This window comes from Limulus polyphemus, unplaced genomic scaffold (assembly GCF_000517525.1).
Source record: "Limulus polyphemus unplaced genomic scaffold, Limulus_polyphemus-2.1.2 Scaffold1328, whole genome shotgun sequence".
NCBI lineage: Eukaryota > Metazoa > Arthropoda > Merostomata > Xiphosura > Limulidae > Limulus > Limulus polyphemus.
The window spans coordinates 138,378-149,007 of NW_013666938.1; the positions used below are offsets into that span (position 1 = coordinate 138,378).

The 10,630-nt window shown below is 34.2% G+C and overlaps 1 protein-coding gene across 1 annotated transcript in view; it reads right to left on the minus strand.

The window, feature by feature from the left end:
- Positions 1-6,727, minus strand: part of LOC106463117 (lysine-specific demethylase 3A-like) — a 91,615-nt gene extending 84,888 nt beyond the window's left edge. Inside the window, exon 1 of the mRNA XM_022390534.1 lies at positions 6,617-6,727. The gene's annotated coding sequence lies outside the window, so the exon portion shown is untranslated. The remainder of the gene's footprint in view (positions 1-6,616) is intronic.
- Between the last annotated feature and the right edge of the window lie 3,903 nt (positions 6,728-10,630).

Below are 10,630 nucleotides of genomic sequence, written 5' to 3' on the forward strand. Positions count from 1 at the left end.
CAGTGGTGATTAATATTCTATTGTAGCCAATTGTATGGTATATCAATATTTGAGGCCATTCTACAAGTGCAAGTTAAGTTCCAAGAAGTCAAGATTATGATCAATGGTGATTAATAATCTATTGTAGCCAATTGTATGGTATATCAATATTTGAGGCTATTCTACAAGTGCAAGTTAAGTCCCAAGAAGTCAAGATTATGATCAGTGAAGATTAATAATCTATTGTAGCCAATTGTATGGTATATCGATATCTGAGGCCATTCCACAAGTGCAATGAAGAAACTGATAAAACTAATATGATATTAACAATATATATTACCACTGAATTATAAGAATATAACAAATGTTAACTTATCACCCTACTTCAATGAAATTGTTTTTTTTGAAAGGAGGAAACAAGTAATAATTTTTACTTTTTTTTTTGCAGAAATTAAGTATGATGTAGAGATAGCGATGATATATTTCTTCACTTAGCCTAACAATTTAACCACATTGAACGTCGTAAAAGGCACATTTTTCAGGCCCCCCAGTGGCACAACGGTATGTCTGCGGACTTACAACGCTGGAATCCGGGTTTCGATACCCGTGGTGGGCAGAGCACAGATAGCCCATTGTGTAGCTTTGTGCTTAATTACAAAACAAACAAACAAACATTTTTCAGTAGCATTTTTCGTGACACTGTGGGAAAGAAGTTTAAAATATACGCACGCACACACAGAAGATGTTTCATAGAAAATAATTTATCTAATATTTTACTGTAAAAATTACCAAAGTAAAACTAGTTTGATTGAAACATAAATCCCACTTTTCTTTATTTCAAGACATTTTATTCTGTTTTTAAAATTTTACTCTAATGCTTAATACAGTGAATACTTTCCCATCAACTTCTGATGGTGTACCGATTGTTTGTTTTAGAGCAAAACCACATTAGGCTATCTGCTGTGTCCACCGCGAATCGAACCACGATTTTAGCGTTGTAAGTCCGTAGACTTATCGCTTTCCTATCGGGGGACCCAGTTTATTTCCAAATCGTACTAACTAAACAAAATTAACCATTTTCTTCTTCCGTTTAACAACGTCCCTTTTCAGTTGCTTTTTGCTTTATTTCCATGACAGTCCCAAAACCCCATGAAATTCACCAGTAACCGATAGGACATGTATATGATGACTTAAATCCTTGACGCTGTCAGTTCTGCACTGAACTTCTACACCGGACAGCACGTGAAAGAGAAGCATGCTACTCTTTACAGATCTTGTACACAGTGTTTGTTTTCACAGGGATGTCAAAATAACAAATGCAGTACAGTGAAATAATTTTAAGACAGAGTAAAGCAATTTTCATGTTTCTTTCTTTCTTTTTCTTTTCTTTTTTTGGAGAAATGCGTTAAATATAACCGATATGTATTTAACGTATTGTTCGTAATCAACCCTTAGTAACTGATTCTACAACCATTACGTCAAGCATACCCGAACTGTATTTACTCGATATTATAGCTGACTCTACAACCAATAAGTCGAGCATACCCGATCTGTATTTTACTCGATATTATAGCTGATTCTACAACCAATAAGTTGAGTATACCAGAACTGTATTTTACTATAACTGATTCTGGAACCAACATGTTCGTAATCAACCCTTAGTAACTGATTCTACAACCATTACGTCAAGCATACCCGAACTGTATTTACTCGATATTATAGCTGACTCTACAACCAATAAGTCGAGCATACCCGATCTGTATTTTACTCGATATTATAGCTGACTCTACAACCAATAAGTCGAGCATACCCGATCTGTATTTTACTCGATATTATAGCTGATTCTACAACCAATAAGTTGAGTATACCAGAACTGTATTTTACTATAACTGATTCTGAAACCAACATGTTAGGTTTAATGTGTCTGTATTTTACTCGATAATCGTAGCCAGATCTTCGTAATTGATTTTGACATCAAACACATTACTATAACAGATATTCATTCTACTTGACGTTCATACACACTTCCATTGCAAAAGAATTTGATCAAAGCAAATGTATAAAGGATTTCATGACCCCCTCTCACCCCCATGTCTCGCTTAATCCAGACAGGAGAAGCAAATTCAGTAATAGCAGTGAGGTACTAGAACGGCTGAAAGTAACTGATCGTCAAACGTCTGGTCACAGACCTTGGCTGATATGGAAGAAATCGTCTTTGAACGCATAAAAAGAGCGCAGATAAAAGTTCAACTTCATAGACTCTCCCCCCCCCCCCCCATCTGTCACATGCTGGATCAGCAAAAACGTGCGTAGTTCAATGTCACTACTAGACGAGTATCAAGGTCAAGCAAAAGCTCCAAACTTCTGGTTAAAGACCTCGGATAACAGAAGTAGCCGGTTAAAAGATACATTAAAAACAACTTTAGATTCTTTATCACAAGTTGAATTGGCAGAAAACGTCGTTACTGTAAAAGAGTATCGACGTCTAGCATTTCGCACTATTATTTTCGTGCATCAAAATAAAGTTTTAAGCGTAAACTTTTTTTCTCAGTACTTAGGAGTATTAGCAACATTACACAGAGCGACAGGTAAATAGGATCGAAAAGATTCTTAAAATACAAAGCCGAGTGTCGCTGTGGCGCCAAGTTTGAAGCTACGATGAAACGTTTTAAATCAACCAAACAGTATCAAAGTAGAATAACCATTCCTCCAATCGAATGAAGCTTTGGAGTAATTTTAAAATTTAACACAATAGCACTGGCAAAAAAAAAATAAACAAATCAAGTAGACAATTCACAACCAAGGTCAAATATTTTCTACACGCGAAAGCAATTCATTTACAACGTCCATCAGATCCGCCCTCCGGTGGACTAACTCATGCATAGGTTACCCCAACCTTCTACAACAATAATGGAAGGTGGGGTTCCATGATATATTAGTCACCATGCGCATGACCCAATTCTGCCAAGCAGAGCCTTACAGCAGTTTTCTCTTATCACCAGGTGTTTCCACCTGCCCAGCTCTGCCCATTGTTATGTATGTGCCTACCTTTTGTAGAGAAAATAGCATCCCCATATAGCTAACGATTTCTCTCTTGTAACAGATTACTGTACATTTTTTGAATCATGTCTACTTTGTTAATGTCAAACACACTGCATTTGAACCATCTTGATACCATTAATAATTATTACATTAACATTATACATTGACTTTTTTTCTGAAACAGTCCACAAACACAAGTTTCCGGGCAAAAGCTAAGGCTTCTTCTTCTTATGCTACAACTTTTCCTAATTAACCAAAATTCAATGAGCTTTCATCTCTAAAATGTGTGATTGTATGTCAGATGTTTCTTAAACACCAGAATGAATTCTATGTAAAACATTTTCACTAAAAAAAAAAACGTCACACTTTCTCAATCTACGAAAGTAAATAATAAAATCACGCAAGAAAGTCAAGATAACGACATCTAGAAAGAATATGATGAATATCACCTAGAAAAAACTAAACAATTACCATCTAGTATGATCTAAACAGCCCCTAAGCCTATTACAAGTCGGACAACAACAGCTAATAAGAACGAGACAACACCATTAACGGAAACATTTTGGATGGAAAACAAATAGACACTACTCAACACGAGTAATAGCTAGAGAGAATAAGCCGGGCAACAATTTAAAGAAATTAGACATACACACATATATCATCGAACGAAATAAATTGTACAGCCAGAAAAATACAGCCTAATAAAAAAATCAAGTGTACTGGGAAAAATTGGATCAAGGGAATCAGAAAACCACAACAAGACAGGTGAGTCTTTGATACTGAGTGTTCCAAAGAGAACAAAACCTTCCTTCAATAAAGTGAATGTTTACAGAAGTCAAAAATGTTCACAAAGCACAAAATTATGAAGTTTGAACTTAAATAACAATAGTAATACGCATTATTTTTGTCTAACGATAATACCATAACAGCATCAACTAGTGAAAACTATACAAACACCAACTAGTGAGAAACAAAATAAAATCTAGTAGGACTCGAAAATAACACATAGTAGGAATCAGTTAAGTACCATTTGGTGAGAACCAAAGAGAAAAAAAAACACTTAATGGGAGCTAGATAAGCACAACCTGGTGAAAACCAAATATGCACCATATGGAAGAGCCCTACAATGGAAAAGCTAAAGAGGCACAGATTTCATGAGCCAGACAAAGACACATTCTACATACTAAGTTGACAAACTTCTCGTTAAGAAGTATTACTACGTTGTATTAGTAAAAGTGTCACAAATTCATGATCAGAAAACACTATGTGAAAGGAGCATGAATTACAAAGTGCAACTACAGCATGATAAAATACGAAAATACAAAGACCCTGTGAAGGTCGTTTGGCATCCGCGCTGACATCACGTTTGTTTGTAAGTTCACATTTTATCTAATAGAAATCAACCACTATCACTTAATTAGACATGCATGAGTCGTTAAAAATAAACTGAAAACCTATCAGCACCATGAACATCGAAGAAAATTAACTGTAACTAAAAACCACGGATAGAAACTCTTATGAAAACGATAAGAACCAAAGCAGCAGCACTTATTTCAAAAAACAATTAGAAGAGCACTTTAAGGAACTAAACAAGCACTAGAGAGAAATATCTAAGCAAGCACCACAACCTAAAAGGTGCCAGGAAAAAAAGTTTTAGATACGCGCGCACATGCTCATAACGACGGCCAAAAACAAGTTTTTTACTGGCTATAAGGTTTTATCGATCGTCATTTTGGATATCAAATTTTTATTTTAATAAGATTAGCCCGTGCAATACCTGTTTATTACAAAGAGTTCTATGAATTTTGGTTAAAAGACGCGTGCTAAAGGGTAACTTATAAAAGGGCTACTGTTTTATTATTACTATTAAGTATCTAAATATATAAAAAAAGATGTTTTAATATCCACGAGAGCGGCGCTGCAACACGCATTCATGAAAAACTGAAATGAAGGCATGCGTCGATTAAAATTTTTACCTACGTTATTCATATAAATTGAACCTATACAGTATCCAACACAGATTTGTAAAGGTGGTCTATTGCATATTTAGGTCAGCTAATCAAAACGTGCGTCTGCTTAACGTCAACTAGAAAGCTGGATTTTTAGAGAATTAGACTGGTGAGTTATATTTACTTAAACAAACAGAGCCTCATGAAGAAGTTTTATCGTTAGGCACAGCCAGATACACAAATTGTCACTATTTTTTGTGTGTTTCCTTTGGATTGTATCAAATAACTTCTCCGCTGTTTGTGTATCTCTAGCAGCAATCTTTATACAAATTAGTTTTTATTTTCATTACGTTGGATACATGCTTACTAACTGTGGTTCCAAGCCAATCTATGTTCTTAGTTTTCCATGGCCACGAAAAATTCTTTGTATTTATATTTTTATATTTATGGCAAAGCTACTAAGGCTATTTGTGGCTGTCTCTAATTTTGAACAACTGATCAAAGCAGCCACTCAACAACACCATACCACACACCATCTAAGCTAAGTGATTAACTGTCACTCTTATAACAAACCCCCAGCTTAAAGTGCAGGAAATATTTTATGATATCGCATGGATTCGAACCCGGGCTCAGCAGATCCGTATTCCGCACCCGGATACAGATCAGCACTTAATTCTTTCAGACATTTTGAACTGCACGTTTTTTTCGTTGGCTAATGTGTTTAAATGATTTTTGGGTTTATTTTTTAAATGATAAAATCATGATGGGAATTTCAAACAAAAGACCAGAATGTTGATATACCAATAACACTTGGTTATTACGTTATAAACCAATAATGTACTTTAACTACCTAAAGGAATCGCTTTAATCTTCCAATTTACAAAATTTTTATTTTTTTTACTACTAAAATTTCTTTTCCTCCTAATTGTTTAAACGTCTTAAAGTAATTATTATTGGCTTCTGTTTAAAGCAAGCTACTTAGGTAAATCACAACTAAAACTCAATCGTTAATATGTATAGCAAATTAAATTTACTGTTCTTGCTTTTAACATTTGAATGTGTTGTTTCATAAGCTGTTAGATATTTTCGACGGCATTAGTTTAAAAGAAGGAAAAAAAATTCACAAAACTGGCCAATTACAAGCAGTTTCAGTACTCATACAGTTTCTAGGGCTCTGATATAGATACTTTGAACCAGAATATGCACCAGTAGATAAGTCAAAGGTGTCGTGTGTGCGTGTTGTTGTTACTTAAATGTGTAAAATTTTTTGAATTATTAATAACAGTCAACTTTATCACGAGGAACATTTGACGATTATCAAAGGCGATTCGCAGTTTTATAAAGACACCAAAGCGTGATTTTTATAACAAAGTCTAGGCCTATTAGTTTCTAACGCTATGTCACCTTTCCTCATTTACGCCGTAACTTTTAAACAACACACAACGTTGATCAAATGTTCAACAATTAGATTAACCATTAACAATACTATATCTGGAATTTTGATTCCATTTTCCTTCCTCATAAAGTAACCTATGTTAATTTAGGTATGTGAATAATGTTATGATATTTTGTCGAATTAATTATTCTTTAACATATTTATACAATAATTAACAGTATTTTTCAACTATTCAACAACGTCAGCTCACCTGATAATCCTTTAGCTTGGAGTAGTCGACGAAGTCGAGGTCTTTATCTACCAGGTACTCAATAGGTTTATACTTGTACCTCAGTACTCCTGCCTTGTCAACAAGGGCTTGGTAACTCTACAAAAGTTACAAATAAAATGGTAAAATCAACTACACACCTTAAAATAAACCCAGACCCAACTTTAAAAAACGTTAACATTACAATTGAATAAACAGTAAACTTTTAAACGTTACCAGAAAATATGGCATGATATCTTCCAAACATTATCAGAACCCATTAAGCCTATCAAATCTTACAGGAAGATAACCCGTCATAACTATTAGATGTCATCAAAATATAATACAACATGCCTAATAGATATTACACGATAATAGTCGGTGTATTTGTAAATATTATCGATGATGAGCCATTATATCTACCAGGAATTGCCACGTGACAATACATTATATCACGAACAGTAAAGTCTGTCCGAGCGTTCATCTGTCTCCCGTTTGAAAACCTGCGCACATAGGCAAAGCTTAACATTCACTTTTAAAATGACGGGAGAACAGGCATGAATAATGTTGATGCCAAATTTTGTTTTGCAAGCAGGATATTGTACATTAAGCTGTTAGGAATTAATCACACTATCATTTACATTTCAAAATGTGACGTAACTTAAAGAATAAAAATGTAGATTTATCGAATATTATAGTGGAGCGGCTCTTAACGTGACCGAAATGTTCAACAATTACTTTTAGCGGTGGACGGTATAAGTAGCTTAGAGCTTTGGCTGTCAGTGAAACCAAGAGTGCAACACAATTAACCTTTTTAACGTCCATGAAATATTTTAAACTTTCTTTCACTGGGGACGGGTACTTTTACTTGTATTATCATAAAGCTAACCCACTTTATTTACCAAGTACTATCTAATTATCGCAACATCTACAACACGAATCCTCACAAATTATATACAATATGCGTCAATAATACCGGTTAGCTTTACTTGAAAAGTATCATATCTACCACTCATAACCCGTTATATCATATTGTTTGTTTGTTTTACAGCAAGGCCAAATTGGGTTATCTGCTCTGTCCAACGCGGGAAATCGAATTCCGGATTTTATCGTTGTAAGTCCTTAAACTTACCGCTATTCAACTGGGGGACTTGCATCATATAGAATTCACTTTAAAATAATCATATTCACCAGATGCTACCTAAAAATAGTCTATTGTACCAATGTTAGAATATATCCAAATCAATCCAACTGGCATTCCTGTATGCTAATTCAGAATATAAACAACGAACTCTATTGATCAGAGATTAAGTTAACGAACTATATTGATCTGATCTTAAGTAATGATAACATAATCAACCCACGATAAACTATCTGCAGGAAAGCTGCCGGATATGTCAGACATTACCTGAAAGAAAGTCAACAATACTTTTCTGAATGATATCTATTCAACACTACCAGAAGTTCACCAACCATTACTATCAGGTTTACCGGAAGACAGCATTTTTAATTATAACAGATCTTGCATAAATGTATACAAGTATCATCTTGGAATCTGAAACCACACTTAACCGTTAATATTTACACGACTTCACTATTTGTGTTCTGAAACATAAAAACATAGTGTTAAATGTAGGTTAATAAAATAAGACATTAATTGTTCAGTATTTGCATATTATATCTCTTTCAAGCTTACAACATTGTTATGATTCAAACACAATACTCAGTCGGTCATACAGCTTCAATTTCCTCTGGAACATATTCATACAAATATAACGAAATTTGTTTTCGATTATCAGTTGGTAAAACATACACATATTTATCCGGCGCCAAATGGCATCAAATACTGCGTTACACATGATAGTATAATAACAGAAGAAAAAAAAAAAAAGGATATGCTATTTGCCACCAAATATTCTTACTGGCACGTGTGTTACAGAATCCTGACATAAAGGACGATTGAAACAGCAGTTTCAACAGACTTCGATAGGAGTGACAGCTCAAGGTCACTCACTAATTTGTGTCTGTGCTTTATGGTATAGTTTCGGGCTCTTATAGAAAACAATAAGTTAGTGACAGTTAATTAAATTAAAGTATAGACTTTATATATCAGATGTAAGAAAGGTATAGTATTGATCTTCACATGATTTAAAGCGTTTCAGAAAAGTATAGTCAATGACGGTTGGCGTAAATTATCGTTTTTAACTTGTTTTAAAGCTTATAATGTAATATACAAATATTAGGAAAAAAATTAGAGGTAAATAAAAAAGCTACGTAGGGACTTTATTCTCCATGTAAAGTCCTTAGCGGAGACAGCTTGGTATGCTAAATGATCATTAGCCAGTTGATGTAAAGTCCTTAGCGGAGACAGCTTAGTATGCTAAGTGATCATTAGCCAGTTGAAGTGATATGTACACTTCTATCCTTATCTTGTTTGGTTCCTTTTCTCAACTTCAGTAGCCAGCTCTACATAGTTTTTTTACTTAGCGATATTCTTTTTTTTTTCCTAATACTTGTTTACTTCTTTATAAGACGGCGTATGATGTGGGTTACTAGGTTATAAAGTGTACTCTAAAGCTTTATAACTTTTCCATATAATAATAATACAATAAGTTGTCAAAGATCACGAAGACTGTTTTGTTCTATCAAATGACACAATATTATAGTTACTGCTAGAACTAGGTAGGCGCTAGGCTTATTGAAGAAAGATGATGATGAACGAAAATAAGAAATCTCGGTTTTGTTTATTGGCCGGATTTCGAGTTTGTGATGCTCTGGATAGCTGAAAAGCGGTATATACACCGGAGACAGAACGACTATATCAGGTAGTTCTTCATATTTAGCTTCTGATGAACAGTATGAGTATAGATGTTTTTTTAATCCCTCACTTCATAAATAATATAGGGATTAGCTCCATAAAGACAACGATTGTGTAGTGTACAAAGGATTGAGTATTCTACACGCTACAGTCACCTAATGTTCTTCTATTACAGGCTGGTAATTCCTGTTTCACCCTGTACTTAAGCTTTTTAAAGGAACACCAGATTTCTCTAAGAAAGCTAACTTCAAGGTGTAATAACATCGTTTACACTAGAAGTATGTTTTTCTTTCTTCTTTTTTTTAATTTTGCATAGAATAATACCAAAATAGGTAATCAAAAATCGTGAAGACCGTTTTGCTCCATCAAATAATGATAAAATTATAGTTCCTGCTAGAACTAGCTAGGCGCCAACCCTGTTGAAGAAAGATGATGATGAACGAAAATAAGAAATTTCGGTTTTAGCTATTCGCCGGTTTTCGATTTAGGGACGCCCTGGATAGCTGAAAAGCAGCATATACACCGGAGATATAGCGACTATGCCAGGCAGCTCTTCGTATCTAGCTTCTGGTGATCTGTAGAGAAGTAAATTCCCATAACTTTTGTATTGCTTTAATACAGGCGTCCGTGCTATCTTAATAGAGAAAGTGCTACGGCACTCTCTCATAATTACGTGTTTTAAAGCGTGTTAAGAAAAGTAGTTAATAATTTTAATATAACCGCGTTTGTTTTAAATCGTGTAAGAAAACTATAGTTAGGAATTGTTAATATAAATATCATTACCGTCTATGTGTTTTAAAGAGTTTAAGAAAATTGTTTGTTGACGCTGATATACTTTGGTTATAAACTTTACCATATTCCAGAGTGATGATACCGTTTTCACTTTTAAAACATCATATTTATATCAGCAGTCACCAACAAACAATTTTCTTAAACTTTTTTGTTATAATCGTGTTCACTTTTTTACGTGTTTTAAAGTGAGGAAGAAATGTGTTACCGGTTTTTGTAATATCATAAATTGTATGATTAAAAACAAACAATTGGGAGTTTTCCCATTATTATGTTTGTGTTTTCTAGAAGGTCTCGAGTATATATTCTATGGTTTTGCATAAAACCTTGGATTCTTGATTAATCACGTGTGCGAAAAACGCATATTTCGTTGTTTTCAGTACTCACGCGGCCCGGCATGGGGTTAGGGC